The following is a 19922-nucleotide window of genomic DNA, read 5'->3' as shown; positions in this document are numbered from 1 at the left end:
AGCCCTGCCTACAATCTTAATGGTCGACAGCCCTGCATCCCATCTTAATGGTCGACAGCCCTGCCTCCCATCTTAATGGTCGACAGCCCTGCCTCCCATCTTAATGGTCGACAGCCCTGCCTCCCATCTTAATGGTCGACAGCCCTGCCTCCCATCTCAACGGGAGCCGCGGTCGACAGCCCTGCCTCCTATCTGAACGGGAGCCGCGGTCGACAGCCCTGCCTCCTATCTCAACGGGAGCCGCGGTCGACAGCCCTGCCTCCTATCTCAACGGGAGCCGCGGTCGACAGCCCTGCCTCCTATCTCAACGGGAGCCGCGGTCGACAGCCCTGCCTCCTAACTCAACGGGAGCCGAGGTCGACAGCCCTGCCTCCTAACTCAACGGGAGCCGCGGTCGACAGCCCTGCCTCCTATCTCAATGGGAGCCGCGGTCGACAGCCATGCCTCCTATCTTAATGGTCGACAGCCCTGCCTCCTATCTTAATGGTCGACAGCCTCTCCTCCTATCTTAATGGTCGACAGCCCTGCCTCCTATCTTAATGGTCGACAGCCCTGCCTCCTATCTTAATGGTCGACAGCCCTGCCTCCTATCTTAATGGTCGACAGCCCTGCCTCCTATCTTAATGGTCGACAGCCCTGCCTCCTATCTTAACGGGAGCTGCGGTCGACAGCCCTGCCTCATATCTTAACGGGAGCCGCGGTCTTTTAACGGGAGCTGCGGTCGACAGCCCTGCCTCCTATCTTAATGGTCGACAGCCCTGCCTCCTATCTTAACGGGAGCCGCGGTCGACAGCCCTGCCTCCTATCTTAATGGTCGACAGCCCTGCCTCCTATCTTAATGGTCGACAGCCCTTCCTCCTATCTTAATGGTCGACAGCCCTTCCTCCTATCTTAATCGTCGACAGCCCTGCCTCCTATCTTAATGGTCGACAGCCCTGCCTCCTATCTTAATGGTCGACAGCCCTGCCTCCTATCTTAACGGGAGCTGCGGTCGACAGCCCTGCCTCCTATCTTAACGGGAGCCGCGGTCGACAGCCCTGCCTCTTAGCTTAACGGGAGCCGCGGTCTCTTAACGGGAGCTGCGGTCGACAGCCCTGCCTCCTATCTTAACGGGAGCCGCGGTCAAATCAAATCAAATCAAATCAAATTTATTTATATAGCCCTTCGTACATCAGCTGATATCTCAAAGTGCTGTACAGAAACCCAGCCTAAAACCCCAAACAGCAAGCAATGCAGGTGTAGAAGCACGGTGGCTAGGAAAAACTCCCTAGAAAGGCCAAAACCTAGGAAGAAACCTAGAGAGGAACCAGGCTATGTGGGGTGGCCAGTCCTCTTCTGGCTGTGCCGGGTGGAGATTATAACAAAACATGGTCAAGATGTTCAAATGTTCATAAATGACCAGCATGGTCGAATTATAATAAGGCAGAATAGTTGAAACTGGAGCAGCAGCACAGTCAGGTGGACTGGGGACAGCAAGGAGTCATCATGTCAGGTATTCCTGGGGCATGGTCCTATGGCTCAGGTCAGTTGAAACTGGAGCAGCAGCACAGCCAGGTGGACTGGGGACAGCAAGGAGTCATCATCTCAGGTAGTCCTGGGGCATGGTCCTAGGGCTCAGGTCCTCCGAGAGAGAGAAAGAGAGAAGGAGAGAATTAGAGAACGCACACTTAGATTCACACAGGACACCGAATAGGACAGGAGAAGTACTCCAGATATAACAAACTGACCCTAGCCCCCCGACACATAAACTACTGCAGCATAAATACTGGAGGCTGAGACAGGAGGGGTCAGGAGACACTGTGGCCCCATCCGAGGACACCCCCGGACAGGGCCAAACAGGAAGGATATAACCCCACCCACTTTGCCAAAGCACAGGTCGACAGCCCTGCCTCCTAGCTTAACGGGAGCCGCGGTCGACAGCCCTGCCTCCTATCTCAACGGGAGCCGAGGTCGACAGCCCTGCCTCCTATCTTCATGATCGACAGCCCTGCCTCCTATCTTAATGGTCGACAGCCCTGCCTCCTATCTTAACGGGAGCCGCGGTCGACAGCCCTGCCTCCTATCTTAACGGGAGCCGCGGTCGACAGCCCTGCCTCCTATCTTAACGGGAGCCGCGGTCAACAGCCCTGCCTCCTATCTCAACGGGAGCCGCGGTCGACAGCCCTGCCTCCTATCTGAACGGGAGCCGCGGTCGACAGCCCTGCCTCCTATCTGAACGGGAGCCGCGGACGACAGCCCTGCCTCCTATCTCAACGGGAGCCGCGGTCGACAGGCCAGCCTCCTATCTCAACGGGAGCCGAGGTCGACAGCCCTGCCTCCTATCTGAACGGGAGCCGCGGTCGACAGCCCTGCCTCCTATCTTAACGGGAGCCGCGGTCGACAGCCCTGCCTCCTATCTTAACGGGAGCCGCGGTCAACAGCCCTGCCTCCTATCTCAACGGGAGCCGCGGTCGACAGCCCTGCCTCCTATCTGAACGGGAGCCGCGGTCGACAGCCCTGCCTCCTATCTCAACGGGAGCCGCGGTCGACAGCCCTGCCTCCTATCTCAACGGGAGCCGAGGTCGACAGCCCTGCCTCCTATCTGAACGGGAGCCGCGGTCGACAGCCCTGCCTCCTATCTCAACGGGAGCCGCGGTCGACAGCCATGCCTCCTATCTTAATGGTCGCCAGCCCTGCCTCCTATCTTAATGGTCGACAGCCCTTCCTCCTATCTTAATGGTCGACAGCCCTGCCTCCTATCTTAATGGTCGACAGCCCTGCCTCCTATCTTAATGGTCGACAGCCCTGCCTCCTATCTTAATGGTCGACAGCCCTGCCTCCTATCTTAATGGTCGACACCCCTGCCTCCTATCTTAACGGGAGCTGCGGTCGACAGCCCTGCCTCCTATCTTAACGGGAGCCGCGGTCTTTTAACGGGAGCTGCGGTCGACAGCCCTGCCTCCTATCTTAATGGTCGACAGCCCTGCCTCCTATCTTAACGGGAGCCGCGGTCGACAGCCCTGCCTCCTATCTGAACGGGAGCCGCGGTCGACAGCCCTGCCTCCTATCTGAACGGGAGCCGCGGTCGACAGCCCTGCCTCCTATCTCAACGGGAGCCGCGGTCGACAGCCCTGCCTCCTATCTCAACGGGAGCCGCGGTCGACAGCCCTGCCTCCTATCTCAACGGGAGCCGATGTCGACAGCCCTGCCTCCTATCTCAACGGGAGCCGAGGTCGACAGCCCTGCCTCCTATCTGAACGGGAGCCGCGGTCGACAGCCCTGCCTCCTATCTCAACGGGAGCCGCGGTCGACAGCCATGCCTCCTATCTTAATGGTCGCCAGCCCTGCCTCCTATCTTAATGGTCGACAGCCCTGCCTCCTATCTTAATGGTCGACAGCCCTGCCTCCTATCTTAATGGTCGACAGCCCTGCCTCCTATCTTAACGGGAGCTGCGGTCGACAGCCCTGCCTCCTATCTTAACGGGAGCCGCGGTCTTTTAACGGGAGCTGCGGTCGACAGCCCTGCCTCCTATCTTAATGGTCGACAGCCCTGCCTCCTATCTTAACGGGAGCCGCGGTCGACAGCGTTGCCTCCTATCTTAATGGTCGACAGCCCTGCCTCCTATCTTAATGGTCGACAGCCCTGCCTCCTATCTTAATGGTCGACAGCCCTGCCTCCTATCTTAACGGGAGCTGCGGTCGACAGCCCTGCCTCCTATCTTAACGGGAGCCGCGGTCTCTTAACTTGAGCCGCGGTCGACAGCCCTGCCTCCTATCTGAACGGGAGCCGCGGTCGACAGCCCTGCCTCCTATCTCAACGGGAGCCGCGGTCGACAGCCCTGCCTCCTATCTCAACGGGATCCGCGGTCGACAGCCCTGCCTCCTATCTCAACGGGAGCCGCGGTCGACAGCCCTGCCTCCTATCTCAACGGGAGCCGCGGTCGACAGCCCTGCCTCCTATCTCAACGAGAGCCGCGGTCGACAGCCGTGCCTCCTAACTCAACGGGAGCCGCGGTCGACAGCCCTGCCTCCTATCTCAACGGGAGCCGCGGTCGACAGCCCTGTCTCCTATCTCAACGGGAGCCGCGGTCGACAGCCCTTCCTCCTATCTCAACTGGAGCCGCGGTCGACAGCCCTGCCTTCTATCTCCACGGGAGTTGCGGTCGACAGCCCTGCCTCCTATCTCAACGGAAGCCGCGATCGACAGCCCTGCCTCCTATCTTAATGGTCGACAGCCATGCCTCCTATCTTAATGGTCGACAGCCCTGCCTCCTATCTTAATGGTCGACAGCCCATCCTCCTATCTTAATGGTCGACAGCCCTGCCTCCTATCTTAATGGTCGACAGCCCTGCCTCCTATCTTAATGGTTGACAGCCCTGCCTCCTATCTTAACGGGAGCCGCGGTCGACAGCCCTGCCTCCTATCTCAACGGGAGCCGCGGTCGACAGCCCTGCCTCCTATCTCAACGGGAGCCGCGGTCGACAGCCCTGCCTCCTATCTCAACGGGAGCCGCGGTCGACAGCCCTGCGTCCTATCTCAACGGGAGCCGCGATCGACAGCCCTGCCTCCTATCTCAACGGGAGCCGCGGTCGACAGCCCTGCCTCCTATCTCAATGGTCGACAGCCATGCCTCCTATCTTAATGGTCGACAGCCCTGCCTCCTATCTTAATTGTCGACAGCCCTGCCTCCTATCTTAGAGGTTGACAGCCCTGCCTCCTATCTTAACGGGAGCCGCGGTCGACAGCCCTGCCTCCTATCTCAACGGGAGCCGCGGTCGACAGCCCTGCCTCCTATCTCAACGGGAGCAGCGGTCGACAGCCCTGCCTACTATCTCAACGGGAGCCGCGGTCGACAGCCCTGCCTCCTATCTCAACAGGAGCTGCGGTCGACAGCCCTGCCTCCTATCTCAACGGGAGCCGCGGTCGACAGCCCTGCCTCCTATCTCAACGGGAGTTGCGGTCGACAGCCCTGCCTCCTATCTCAACGGATGTTGCGGTCGACAGCCCTGCCTCCTATCTCCACGGGAGTTGCGGTCGACAGCCCTGCCTCCTATCTCAACGGGAGCCGCGGTCGACAGCCCTGCCTCCTATCTCAACGGGAGCCGCGGTCGACAGCCCTGCTTCCTATCTCAACGGGAGCCGCGGTCGACAGCCCTTCCTCCTATCTCAACTGGAGCTGCGGTCGACAGCCCTGCCTCCTATCTTAACGGGAGCCGCGGTCTCTTAACTTGAGCCGCGGTCGACAGCCCTGCCTCCTATCTGAACGGGAGCCGCGGTCGACAGCCCTGCCTCCTATCTCAACGGGAGCCGCGGTCGACAGCCCTGCCTCCTATCTCAACGGGATCCGCGGTCGTCAGCCCTGCCTCCTATCTCAACGGGAGCCGCGGTCGACAGCCCTGCCTCCTATCTCAACGGGAGCCGCGGTCGACAGCCCTGCCTCCTATCTCAACGAGAGCCGCGGTCGACAGCCGTGCCTCCTAACTCAACGGGAGCCGCGGTCGACAGCCCTGCCTCCTATCTCAATGGGAGCCGCGGTCGACAGCCCTGCCTCCTATCTCAACGGGAGCCGCGGTCGACAGCCCTTCCTCCTATCTCAACTGGAGCCGCGGTCGACAGCCCTGCCTTCTATCTCCACGGGAGTTGCGGTCGACAGCCCTGCCTCCTATCTCAACGGAAGCCGCGATCGACAGCCCTGCCTCCTATCTTAATGGTCGACAGCCATGCCTCCTATCTTAATGGTCGACAGCCCTGCCTCCTATCTTAATGGTCGACAGCCCATCCTCCTATCTTAATGGTCGACAGCCCTGCCTCCTATCTTAATGGTCGACAGCCCTGCCTCCTATCTTAATGGTTGACAGCCCTGCCTCCTATCTTAACGGGAGCCGCGGTCGACAGCCCTGCCTCCTATCTCAACGGGAGCCGCGGTCGACAGCCCTGCCTCCTATCTCAACGGGAGCCGCGGTCGACAGCCCTGCCTCCTATCTCAACGGGAGCCGCGGTCGACAGCCCTGCGTCCTATCTCAACGGGAGCCGCGATCGACAGCCCTGCCTCCTATCTCAACGGGAGCCGCGGTCGACAGCCCTGCCTCCTATCTCAATGGTCGACAGCCATGCCTCCTATCTTAATGGTCGACAGCCCTGCCTCCTATCTTAATTGTCGACAGCCCTGCCTCCTATCTTAGAGGTTGACAGCCCTGCCTCCTATCTTAACGGGAGCCGCGGTCGACAGCCCTGCCTCCTATCTCAACGGGAGCCGCGGCCGACAGCCCTGCCTCCTATCTCAACGGGAGCAGCGGTCGACAGCCCTGCCTACTATCTCAACGGGAGCCGCGGTCGACAGCCCTGCCTCCTATCTCAACGGGAGCTGCGGTCGACAGCCCTGCCTCCTATCTCAACGGGAGCCGCGGTCGACAGCCCTGCCTCCTATCTCAACGGGAGTTGCGGTCGACAGCCCTGCCTCCTATCTCAACGGGAGTTGCGGTCGACAGCCCTGCCTCCTATCTCCACGGGAGTTGCGGTCGACAGCCCTGCCTCCTATCTCAACGGGAGCCGCGGTCGACAGCCCTGCCTCCTATCTCAACGGGAGCCGCGGTCGACAGCCCTGCTTCCTATCTCAACGGGAGCCGCGGTCGACAGCCCTGCCTCCTATCTTAACGGGAGCCGCGGTCGACAGCCCTGCCTCCTATCTCAACGGGATCCGCGGTCGACAGCCCTGCCTCCTATCTCAACGGGAGCCGCGGTCGACAGCCCTGCCTCCTATCTCAACGGGAGCCGCGGTCGACAGCCCTGCCTCCTATCTCAACGAGAGCCGCGGTCGACAGCCGTGCCTCCTAACTCAACGGGAGCCGCGGTCGACAGCCCTGCCTCCTATCTCAACGGGAGCCGCGGTCGACAGCCCTGCCTCCTATCTCAACGGGAGCCGCGGTCGACAGCCCTTCCTCCTATCTCAACTGGAGCCGCGGTCGACAGCCCTGCCTTCTATCTCCACGGGAGCTGCGGTCGACAGCCCTGCCTCCTATCTCAACGGGAGCCGCGATCGACAGCCCTGCCTCCTATCTTAATGGTCGACAGCCATGCCTCCTATCTTAATGGTCGACAGCCCTGCCTCCTATCTTAATGGTCGACAGCCCATCCTCCTATCTTAATGGTCGACAGCCCTGCCTCCTATCTTAATGGTTGACAGCCCTGCCTCCTATCTTAACGGGAGCCGCGGTCGACAGCCCTGCCTCCTATCTCAACGGGAGCCGCGGTCGACAGCCCTGCCTCCTATCTCAACGGGAGCCGCGGTCGACAGCCCTGCGTCCTATCTCAACGGGAGCCGCGGTCGACAGCCCTGCCTCCTATCTCAACGGGAGCCACGGTCGACAGCCCTGCCTCCTATCTCAATGGTCGACAGCCATGCCTCCTATCTTAATGGTCGACAGCCCTGCCTCCTATCTTAATTGTCGACAGCCCTGCCTCCTATCTTAGAGGTTGACAGCCCTGCCTCCTATCTTAACGGGAGCCGCGGTCGACAGCCCTGCCTCCTATCTCAACGGGAGCCGCGGTCGACAGCCCTGCCTCCTATCTCAACGGGAGCAGCGGTCGACAGCCCTGCCTACTATCTCAACGGGAGCCGCGGTCGACAGCCCTGCCTCCTATCTCAACGGGAGCTGCGGTCGACAGCCCTGCCTCCTATCTCAACGGGAGCCGCGGTCGACAGCCCTGCCTCCTATCTCAACGGGAGTTGCGGTCGACAGCCCTGCCTCCTATCTCCACGGGAGTTGCGGTCGACAGCCCTGCCTCCTATCTCAACGGGAGCCGCGGTCGACAGCCCTGCCTCCTATCTCAACGGGAGCCGCGGTCGACAGCCCTGCCTCCTATCTCAACGGGAGCCGCGGTCGACAGCCCTGCCTCCTATCTTAACGGGAGCCGCGGTCGACAGCCCTGCCTCCTATCTTAACGGGAGCCGCGCTCGACTGCCCTGCCTCCTATCTTAACGGGAGCCGCGGTCGACAGCCCTGCCACCTATCTTAATGGTCGACAGCCCTGCCTCCTATCTTAATGGTTGACAGCCCTGCCTCCTATCTCAACGGGAGCCGCGCTCGACAGCCCTGCCTCCTATCTTAACGGGAGCTGCGGTCGACAGCCCTGCCTCCTATCTTAATGGTCGACAGCCCTGCCTCCTATCTTAACGGTCGACAGCCCTGCCTCCTATCTCAACGGGAGCCGCGGTCGACAGCCCTGCCTCCTATCTCAACGGGAGCCGCGGTCGACAGCCTTGCCTCCTATCTCAACGGGAGCCGCGGTCGACAGCCTTGCCTCCTATCTCAACGGGAGCCGCGGTCGACAGCCCTGCATCCTATCTCAACGGGAGCCGCGGTCGACAGCCCTGCCTCCTATCTCAACGGGAGCCGCGGTCGACAGCCATACCTCATATCTTAACGGGAGCCGCGGTCGACAGCCATACCTCCTATCTTAATGGTCGACAGCCATGCCTCCTATCTTAATGGTCGACAGCCATGCCTCCTACCTTAATGGTCGACAGCCATACCTCCTATCTTAATGGTCGAAAGCCATGCCTCCTATCTTAATGGTCGACAGCCATGCCTCCTATCTTAATGGTCGACAGCCATGCCTCCTATCTTAATGGTCGACAGCCCTGCCTCCTATCTTAATGGTCGACAGCCCTGCCTCCTATCTTAATGGTCGACAGCCCTGCCTCCTATCTTAATGGTCGACAGCCCTGCCTCCTATCTTAATGGTCGACAGCCCTGCCTCCTATCTTAATGGTCGACAGCCCTGCCTCCTATCTTAATGGTCGACAGCCCTGCCTCCCATCTTAATGGTCGACAGCCCTGCCTCCCATCTTAATGGTCCTATTTTGTTGCATTACAACTTGTAATTCAAATGGATTTAATCTTTGACCTGCTGTTTTAGGAGCCCTGACACTAGGTCTGAACTTTGACCTGCTGTTTTAGGAGCCCTGACACTAGGTCTGAACTTTGACCTGCTGTTTTAGGAGCCCTGATACTAGGTCTGAACTTTAACCTGCTGTTTTAGGAGCTCTGACACTAGTTCTGAACTTTGACCTGTTGTTTTAGGAGCCCTGATACTAGGTCTGAACTTTAACCTGCTGTTTTAGGAGCTCTGACACTAGGTCTGAACTTTAACCTGCTGTTTTAGGAGCCCTGACACTAGGTCTGAACTTTGACCTGCTGTTTTAGAAGCTCTGACACTAGGTCTGAACTTTGACCTGCTGTTTTAGGAGCTCTGACACTAGGTCTGAACTTTTACCTGCTGTTTTAGGAGCCATGACACTAGGTCTGAACTTTGACCTGCTGTTTTAGGAGCTCTGACAAGAGAATTCAGCCATCTTTCTCATATAGAATACCAATTTCTCTCACCATTGCTAATCCAAATTCTAACCAAATCTAAATGAAAATGATAAACCTAAAAAAGTTACTTCTATTGCCAACTATGTAAAAAAATAAAAATAGCCTACATAAAGCCAACAAATAAAAACATTGCAGCCTGCACGTAGAAAATATCCTGATTAAAAACAGAGATTCCCTGCCAGTGAGTTTGGGACAGACACATCCATTTGTGCAAGGGATAAGAAGCAGTGCTCGACTTGGGCAGGAGTTCACTGGAGCAGAGTACCAACACCTCAAAATGTTCTACTGCTTCAACTCCTGTTCCTCTTTATAGAATATCAGCTCAACAGTATTGTAGAGCTCCTGCACCGAAATAAAGGCAGTTCCAGCACGGAAAATGAGGTACCTGCCTCCTCTACACTCTAACCACTAGACTACCTGCCTCCTCTACACTCTAACCACTAGGCTACCTGCCTCCTCTACACTCTAACCACTAGACTACCTGCCTCCTCTACACTCTAACCACTAGACTACCTGCCTCTACACTCTAACCACTAGACTACCTGCCACCTCTACACTCTAACCACTAGGCTACCTGCCTCCTCTTCCCTTTCCTGTTTCAGCATGACAATGCCCCTAGTGCACCAATCGAGGTCCATACAGAAACGGTTTGTCGAGATCGGTGTGGAAGAACTTGACTGGCCTGCACAGAGCACTGACCTCAACCCCATCGAGCATCTTTGGGATGAATTGTAACGCCGACAGCGAGCCAGGCCTAATCACCCCCAACATCCAGTGCCCGACATCACTAATGCTCTTGTGGCTGAATGGAAGCAGATCCCCGCAGCAATGTTCCAACATCTAGTGGAAAGCCTTCCCAGAAGAGTGGAGGCTGTTATAGCAGCAATGTTCCAACCTCTAGTGGAAAGCCTTCCCAGAAGAGTGGAGGCTGTTATAGCAGCAATGTTCCAACATCTAGTGGAAAACCTTCTCAGAAGACTGGAGGCTGTTATAGCAGCAACGAGGGGACCAACTCCATATTAATGCCCATGATCTTGGAATGAGGCATCCAGACACTTTTAACCATGTAGTGTATGTTTCCATTAACTTTCCATTAAAACCAGTGATTTGTTGTTGTAGAAAGTTTGGATAGGAAATCGATCTGCCTGCTGCGCTGCATTTCCATGTTGTGTCCATAAAAACAGCTGGACGAAATGTCACGCGTTGGTTTGGAATAAAAAAATAAAAAGAAGGTAGAAGTGTTTGACCCGTTCAGGCGCATTGTGTCTTAATAACCAGCCGGTTATCTGTTCCATATCTCTGTTAGTCTGCAAAAAGCCCAGGATAGAATGCAGGAATTGACTCACATTGGCCTAATATTAGTGAGACTGTGCCCCCTTTTTAAATCTTCAACATACTTCGTCTTAACACCGTTTAGAGACATGGTTCAAACTTTAAAACGACCGGTCTGGATTGAGTTACTTTACACTTATATAGAAATGATCATATTCCCAATCAATCATATTCTATTTACAGTTTAGGGACACACACACTCTCTAACCTACTTTATATGACTGCATTTAACAAGGGTTTAGTGACGTTCTTGTGGTGAAACAAGGTGAAATATGGTTTTTCAAAACACTACATTAGGGTCTTATTTTTCTTCCCACTTGGCAGAGCTCAACAGCAGATCATCAGGTAGCCGGATCATCATGTAGCCTGATCATCAGGTAGTCTGATCATCAGGTAGCCTGATCATCATGTAGCCTGATCATCAGGTAGCCTGATCATCAGGTAGCCTGATCATCATGTAGCCGGATCATCAGGTAGCCTGATCATCACATAGCCTGATCATCATGTAGCCTGATCATCATGATCATCATTCATCCAAGATCGCATAGCAGTTCAGACGTCTTTTGTCCTCGTCTTGTCGTGTCCTGTATATATATATATTTACAACTTTTTTCACATACATTTTATTTGTATTTTCCATCAACTCATCTTCTAAACACTCTCCTGCAACCAGCCTCACCAATTTATATTTATAAAAAAGTATTATTTACCTCAGATCTGTAATCCTCCAAGAAGCTAGCCAGAAACTCCAAGAAGCTAGCCAGAAACTAGCCAGAAGCTAGCCAGGAGCTAATCAGAAGCTAGTTAGCTTCTTTACTGGCAAATCGTTAGTATTCAGCTAACCACGGTTTGTGGTCATCAGCTATCCTTTAGCTCGAAAATCTATCGCCAGTTTTGTACGGCGCAGCACGGCTCGGAACGGAACATACCGGACCAATTTTTCTCTCCATGTCCCTGGATTTCAACTGCTCTCTGGACATTCATACCCGGATCTCACAGCTAGCTAGCTGCTATCCGTGTGACAGTCGGCTTTCGTCGATTCCGGAGCAAACATCGATTGTTCCGGTGCTAGCCAGCTCCGTCAATCACTCCTGAGTTCCATCATTCACTCCTGGGCTGCAGTCACCTATCCGGACCCGTTTCACTGCCTACGCGGAGCCCCACCGGGCCTTCACAACTGGACTGCCAACGTTATCTACCTGAATGAGATCCGGCTGGCTCCTCTGTCGCGACGTTACCTGAACGCCCATCTGCGGCCCGCTAACCGTTAGCTGTCTTACCGGCTGCTATCTGAATAGACAATCGGACAATTTATTTATTTTTATTATTATTATGTTTTCTTCTCGGGCCTCTATAACTATATCTATTGTTCTTATTTTTGTTGTTGTTGTGTGATTTGGATTAATCCCCTCTACCACACGGAACCCCACTAATCTACTGACCGAACGCAAGAGGTGGCTAACAACAGACTCCATCCTATGCTAGCTTGCTACCGATGGCCTGGCTAGCTGTCTAAATCGCCGTGACCCTCAACCAACCTCTCCACTCACTGGACCCTTTTGATCACTCGACTAAGCATGCCTCTCCTTAATGTCAATATGTCTTGTCCATTGCTGTTCTGGCTAGTGTTTATTGGCTTATTTCACTGTAGAGCCTCTAGTCCTGCTCACTATACCTTATCCAACCTATTAGTTCCACCACCCACACATGCAATGACATCTCCTGGTTTCAATGATGTTTCTAGAGACAATATCTCTCTCTTCATCACTCAATACCTAGGTTTACCTCCACTGTATTCACATCCTACCTTACCTTTGTCTGTACATTATACCTTGATGCTATTTTATCGCCCCCAGAAACCTCCTTTTACTCTCTGTTCCAGACGTTCTAGACGACCAATTCTTATTGCTTTTAGCCGCACCCTTATTCTACTCCTCCTATGTTCCTCTGGCGATGTAGAGGTGAATCCAGGCCCTGCAGTGCCTAGCTCCACTCCTATTCCCCAGGCGCTCTCTTTTGACAACTTCTGTAACCGTAATAGCCTTGGTTTCATGCATGTTAACATTAGAAGCTTCCTCCCTAAGTTTGTTCTATTCACTGCTTTAGCACACTCTGCCAACCCGGATGTTCTAGCTGTGTCTGAATCCTGGCTTAGGAAGACCACCAAAAATTCAGACATTTTAATTCCAAACTACAACATTTTCAGACAAGATAGAACTGCCAAAGGGGGCGGTGTTGCAATCTACTGCAAAGATAGCCTGCAGAGTTCTGTCCTACTATCCAGGTCTGTACCCAAACAATTTGAACTTCTACTTTTAAAAATCCACCTCTCTAAAAACAAGTCTCTCACCGTTGCCGCCTGCTATAGACCACCCTCTACCCCCAGCTGTGCTCTGGACACCATATGTGAACTGACTGCCCCCCATCTATCTTCAGAGCTCGTGCTGCTAGGCGACCTAAACTGGAACATGCTTAACACCCCAGCCATCCTACAATCTAAACTTGATGCCCTCAATCTCACACAAATTATCAATGAACCTACCAGGTACCTCCCCAAAGCCTTAAACACGGGCACCCTCATAGATATCATCCTAACCAACTTCCCCTCTAAATACACCTCTGCTGTCTTCAACCAAGATCTCAGCGATCACTGCCTCATTGCCTGCATCCGTAATGGGTCAGCGGTCAAACGACCTCCTCTCATCACTGTAAAACGCTCCCTGAAACACTTCAGCGAGCAGGCCTTTCTAATCGACCTGGCCGGGGTATCCTGGAAGGATATTGACCTCATCCCGTCAGTAGAGGATGCCTGGATATTTTTTAAAAATGCCTTCCTAACCATCTTAAATAAACATGCCCCATTCAAGAAATTTAGAACCAGGAACAGATATAGCCCTTGGTTCTCCCCAGACCTGACTGCCCTTAACCAACACAAAAACATCCTATGGCGTTCTGCATTAGCATCGAACAGCCCCCGTGATATGCAGCTGTTCAGGGAAGCTAGAAATAATTATACACAGGCAGTTAGAAAAGCCAAGGCTAGCTTTTTCAAGCAGAAATTTGCTTCTTGCAACACTAACTCCAAAAAGTTCTGGGACACTGTGAAGTCCATGGAGAATAAGAACACCTCCTCCCAGCTGCCCACTGCACTGAAGATAGGAAACACTGTCACCACTGATAAATCCACCATAATTGAAAATTTCAATAAGCATTTTTCTACTGCTGGCCATGCTTTCCACCTGGCTACTCCTACCCCTGTCAACAGCACTGCACCCCCAACAGCAACTCGCCCAAGCCTTCCCCATTTCTCCTTCTCCCAAATCCATTCAGCTGATGTTCTGAAAGAGCTGCAAAATCTGGACCCCTACAAATCAGCCGGGCTAGACAATCTGGACCCTTTCTTTCTAAAATTATCTGCCGAAATTGTTGCCACCCCTATTACTAGCCTGTTCAACCTCTCTTTCGTGTCGTCTGAGATTCCCAAAGATTGGAAAGCAGCTGCGGTCATCCCCCTCTTCAAAGGGGGGGACACTCTTGACCCAAACTGCTACAGACCTATATCTATCCTACCATGCCTTTCTAAGGTCTTCGAAAGCCAAGTCAACAAACAGATTACCGACCATTTTGAATCTCACCATACCTTCTCTGCTATGCAATCTGGTTTCAGAGCTGGTCATGGGTGCACCTCAGCCACGCTCAAGGTCCTAAACGATATCTTAACCGCCATCGATAAGAAACATTACTGTGCAGCCGTATTCATTGATCTGGCCAAGGCTTTCGACTCTGTCAATCACCACATCCTCATCGGCAGACTCAACAGCCTTGGTTTCTCAAATGATTGCCTCGCCTGGTTCACCAACTACTTCTCTGATAGAGTTCAGTGTGTCAAATCGGAGGGTCTGTTGTCCGGACCTCTGGCAGTCTCTATGGGGGTGCCACAGGGTTCAATTCTTCGACCGACTCTCTTCTCTGTATACATCAATGAGGTCGCTCTTGCTGCTGGTGAGTCTCTGATCCACCTCTACGCAGACGACAGCATTCTGTATACTTCCGGCCCTTCTTTGGACACTGTGTTAACAACCCTCCAGGCAAGCTTCAATGCCATACAACTCTCCTTCCGTGGCCTCCAATTGCTCTTAAATACAAGTAAAACTAAATGCATGCTCTTCAACCGATCGCTACCTGCACCTACCTGCCTGTCCAACATCACTACTCTGGACGGCTCTGACTTAGAATACGTGGACAACTACAAATACTTAGGTGTCTGGTTAGACTGTAAACTCTCCTTCCAGACCCATATCAAACATCTCCAATCCAAAGTTAAATCTAGAATTGGCTTCCTATTTCGCAACAAAGCATCCTTCACTCATGCTGCCAAACATACCCTTGTAAAACTGACCATCCTACCAATCCTCGACTTTGGCGATGTAATTTACAAAATAGCCTCCAATACCCTACTCAACAAATTGGATGCAGTCTATCACAGTGCAATCCGTTTTGTCACCAAAGCCCCATATACTACCCACCATTGCGACCTGTACGCTCTCGTTGGCTGGCCCTCGCTTCATACTCGTCGCCAAACCCACTGGCTCCATGTCATCTACAAGACCCTGCTAGGTAAAGTCCCCCCTTATCTCAGCTCGCTGGTCACCATAGCATCTCCCACCTGTAGCACACGCTCCAGCAGGTATATCTCTCTAGTCACCCCCAAAACCAATTCTTTCTTTGGCCGCCTCTCTTTCCAGTTCTCTGCTGCCAATTACTGGAACGAACTACAAAAATCTCTGAAACTGGAAACACTTATCTCCCTCACTAGCTTTAAGCACCAACTGTCAGAGCAGCTCACAGATTACTGCACCTGTACATAGCCCACCTATAATTTAGCCCTATCAACTACCTCTTTCCCAACTGTATTTAATTTATTTATTTATTTTGCTCCTTTGCACCCCATTATTTTTATTTCTACTTTGCACATTCTTCCATTGCAAAACTACCATTCCAGTGTTTCACTTGCTACAGTGCCTTGCGAAAGTATTCGGCCCCCTTAAACTTTGCGACCTTTTGCCACATTTCAGGCTTCAAACATAAAGATATAAAACTGTATTTTTTTGTAAAGAATCAACAACAAGTGGGACACAATCATGAAGTGGAACGACATTTATTGGATATTTCAAACTTTTTTAACAAATCAAAAACTGAAGAATTGGGCGTGCAAAATTATTCAGCCCCCTTAAGTTAATACTTTGTAGCGCCACCTTTTGCTGCGATTACAGCTGTAAGTCGCTTGGGGTATGTCTCTATCAGTTTTGCACATCGAGAGACTGACATTTTTTCCCATTCCTCCTTGCAAAACAGCTCAAGCTCAGTGAGGTTGGATGGAGAGCATTTGTGAACAGCAGTTTTCAGTTCTTTCCACAGATTCTCGATTGGATTCAGGTCTGGACTTTGACTTGGCCATTCTAACACCTGGATATGTTTATATTTGAACCATTCCATTGTAGATTTTGCTTTATGTTTTGGATCATTGTCTTGTTGGAAGACAAATCTCCGTCCCAGTCTCAGGTCTTTTGCAGACTCCATCAGGTTTTCTTCCAGAATGGTCCTGTATTTGGCTCCATCCATCTTCCCATCAATTTGAACCATCTTCCCTGTCCCTGCTGAAGAAAAGCAGGCCCAAACCATGATGCTGCCACCACCATGTTTGACAGTGGGGATGGTGTGTTCAGGGTGATGAGCTGTGTTGCTTTTACACCAAACATAACGTTTTGCATTGCCAAAAAGTTCAATTTTGGTTTCATCTGACCAGAGCACCTTCTTCCACATGTTTGGTGTGTCTCCCAGGTGGCTTGTGGCAAACTTTAAACAACACTTTTTATGGATATCTTTAAGAATTGGCTTTCTTCTTGCCACTCTTCCATAAAGGCCAGATTTGTGCAATATACGACTGATTGTTGTCCTATGGACAGAGTCTCCCACCTCAGCTGTAGATCTCTGCAGTTCATCCAGAGTGATCATGGGCCTCTTGGCTGCATCTCTAATCAGTCTTCTCCTTGTATGAGCTGAAAGTTTAGAGGGACGGCCAGGTCTTGGTAGATTTGCAGTGGTCTGATACTCCTTCCATTTCAATATTATCGCTTGCACAGTGCTCATTGGGATGTTTAAAGTTTGGGAAATCTTTTTGTATCCAAATCCGGCTTTAAACTTCTTCACAACAGTATATCGGACCTGCCTGGTGTGTTCCTTGTTCTTCATGATGCTCTCTGCGCTTTTAACGGACCTCTGAGACTATCACAGTGCAGGTGCATTTATACGGAGACTTGATTACACACAGGTGGATTGTATTTATCATCATTAGTCATTTAGGTCAACATTGGATCATTCAGAGATCCTCACTGAACTTCTGGAGAGAGTTTGCTGCACTGAAAGTAAAGGGGCTGAATAATTTTGCACGCCCAATTTTTCAGTTTTTGATTTGTTAAAAAAGTTTGAAATATCCAATAAATGTCGTTCCACTTCATGATTGTGTCCCACTTGTTGTTGATTCTTCACAAAAAAAATCAGTTTTATATCTTTATGTTTGAAGCCTGAAATGTGGCAAAAGGTCGCAAAGTTCAAGGGGGCCGAATACTTTCGCAAGGCACTGTATATTGTATTTACCTTGCCACCAAGGCCTTTTTTGCCTTTACCTCCCTTCTCACCTCATTTGCTCACATTGTATATAGACTTGTTTATACTTTATTATTGACTATATGTTTGTTTTACTCCATGTGTAACTCTGTGTTGTTGTATCTGTCGAACTGCTTTGCTTTATCTTGGCCAGGTCGCAATTGTAAATGAGAACTTGTTCTCAACTTGCCTACCTGGTTAAATAAAGGTAAAATAAAAAATACATTAAAAAAAATGTAGCCGGATCATCAGGTAGCCGGATCATCAGGTAGCCTGACCATCACGTAGCCTGATCATCATGTAGCCTGATCATCATGTAGCCTGATCATCATGTAGCCTGATCATCATGTAGCCAGATCATCACGTAGCCGGATCATCAGGTTGCCGGACCATCAGGTTGCCGGACACCAGATCAGAACACACATCATTGATTTGATTTTGTAATTACAATATTTTCCCATACTGGGAATAGGTATATTTACGCCTCTCTCCCTCGGTATGGGCTGCCGGCCAGGCTTTACCAGGTCGAGGACTAAACAGGATGCTCAGTAAGTACTGTACTTCCCTGTTAAAGCCCCACACCTTTACTTCATGTAAAGTTACCATCCGGTTCTCATGTACCAACACATTGCCCCAGTCCGTGGTGAAACTTACACTCCTGTAGATGTGATATAATTGGATGGTGAAACATGCATCCAGCCAATTCTTCAAAGTCAGGACAAGGACACTGCAAAGATACATTATTTTTATAGTTGAAAAATAGATTTAGCAGGCATTTCTAATTAACTGTGGAGTGGAGCTTTATAGTGAGCCGCCGTGTTGACATCAAGTCCCCTGCATAGCTTCCTGTATTCAGGATACACCGTTTCCCTCTTCCTGTGTTCAGGATACACCGTTTCCCTCTTCCTGTATTCAGGATACACCGTTTCCCTCTTCCTGTGTTCAGGATACACCGTTTCCCTCTTCCTGTGTTCAGGATACACCCTTTCCCTCTTCCTGTATTCAGGATACACCGTTTCCCTCTTCCGGTATTCAGGATACACCGTTTCCCTCTTCCTGTATTCAGGATACACCGTTTCCCTCTTCCGGTATTCAGGATACACGTTTCCCTCTTCCGGTATTCAGGATACACCGTTTCCCTCTTCCTGTATTCAGGATACACTGTTTCCCTCTTCCGGTATTCAGGATACACCGTTTCCCTCTTCCGGTATTCAGGATACACCGTTTCCCTCTTCCGGTATTCAGGATACACCGTTTCCCTCTTCCTGTATTCAGAATACACCGTTTCCCTCCCGTCGAACGGATTCAAATCCAATAAAACGTCTCCTTTATCCTCCGTTTCCATTAAATAGAACAGTTGCATAAACCTGGGTGCCTGAAAACCTGCCTGTCGTATTGTGAGTTTAAGTGATTGTCTTCTTGAAAGAGCACCTTCGTCTCTACAACAGTTTGACCCATACGATCACTTAAAAAAAACCAACATTGTTTCTTCTCAGGACTCTTAATTTCCCATCAAAAAAAGTCAACCACCACAAACAAAACAAAAAAAACCCAGACAAATCCTGTTACAATTAAAACTTTATTATTCCCCATAAAAACAAATCTCTTCACAATGTATTTACAGGCACATCCGGTGTCACACTAGACACACGCCAGAGTGACAGACATGTGGCTGATCTCCAGCTCTCACTCAACTCCCCAATGTCATTACAAACCACTGTTTAGTGTCACATTTGAGTTGGATTATTGTCCCTAGCCTGACCGGGCCAAAAGTAGTGTACTATATAGGCAATAGGATGGCATAGGGGATAGAGACCTCTTCATTAAAATAGGCCCAGACCTGTGTGTTGTTGACGACCCAGAATGGGAAAGAATATAAAATTGTACAGCCAGTAGAAAAACACAACAGTTAACATCACAAACGCACCCTATTCCCTTCATAGTGCACTACTTTAGACCAGGGAATATTGGGAAGCCCAGGTGGAGAAGCCCAGGTGAGGAAGCCGAGGTGGGAAGCCCAGGTGAGGAAGCCCAGGTGGGGAAGCCCAGGTGAGGAAGCCCAGGTGAGGAAGCCGAGGTGGGAAGCCCAGGTGAGGAAGCCCAGGTGGGGAAGCCCAGGTGAGGAAGCCCAGGTGGGGAAGCCCAGGTGAGGAAGCCCAGGTGAGGAAGCCCAGGTGGGGAAGCCCAGGTGGGGAAGCCCAGGTGAGGAAGCCCAGGTGAGGAAGCCGAGGTGAGGAAGCCCAGGTGAGGAAGCCGAGGTGGGAAGCCCAGGTGGGGAAGCCCAGGTGAGGAAGCCCAGAGGGCTCTGGTCTAAAGTGGTGCACTATGTAGGAGATAGGGTTCCCTTAGCACGTTGCTGCTCTGATTGTAGACGATTAATAAAACAGCATGCAGAGAATCACTAAACTACAACTACAGACACCGGTTCAGTTAAAACTACAGTCCTACGAGCCAGACACCGGTTCAGTTAAAACTACAGTCCTAGGAGCCAGACACCGGTTCAGAAAAGAACATGCAACATAACACTCACTATTAATAGGAAGTAACACAACGGACACGTTCCAGGA

The sequence above is a fragment of the Oncorhynchus clarkii genome, chromosome 16 (genome assembly GCF_045791955.1).
Source record: "Oncorhynchus clarkii lewisi isolate Uvic-CL-2024 chromosome 16, UVic_Ocla_1.0, whole genome shotgun sequence".
Classification (NCBI taxonomy): domain Eukaryota; kingdom Metazoa; phylum Chordata; class Actinopteri; order Salmoniformes; family Salmonidae; genus Oncorhynchus; species Oncorhynchus clarkii.
Note: the sequence above shows the minus strand (reverse complement) of the source record.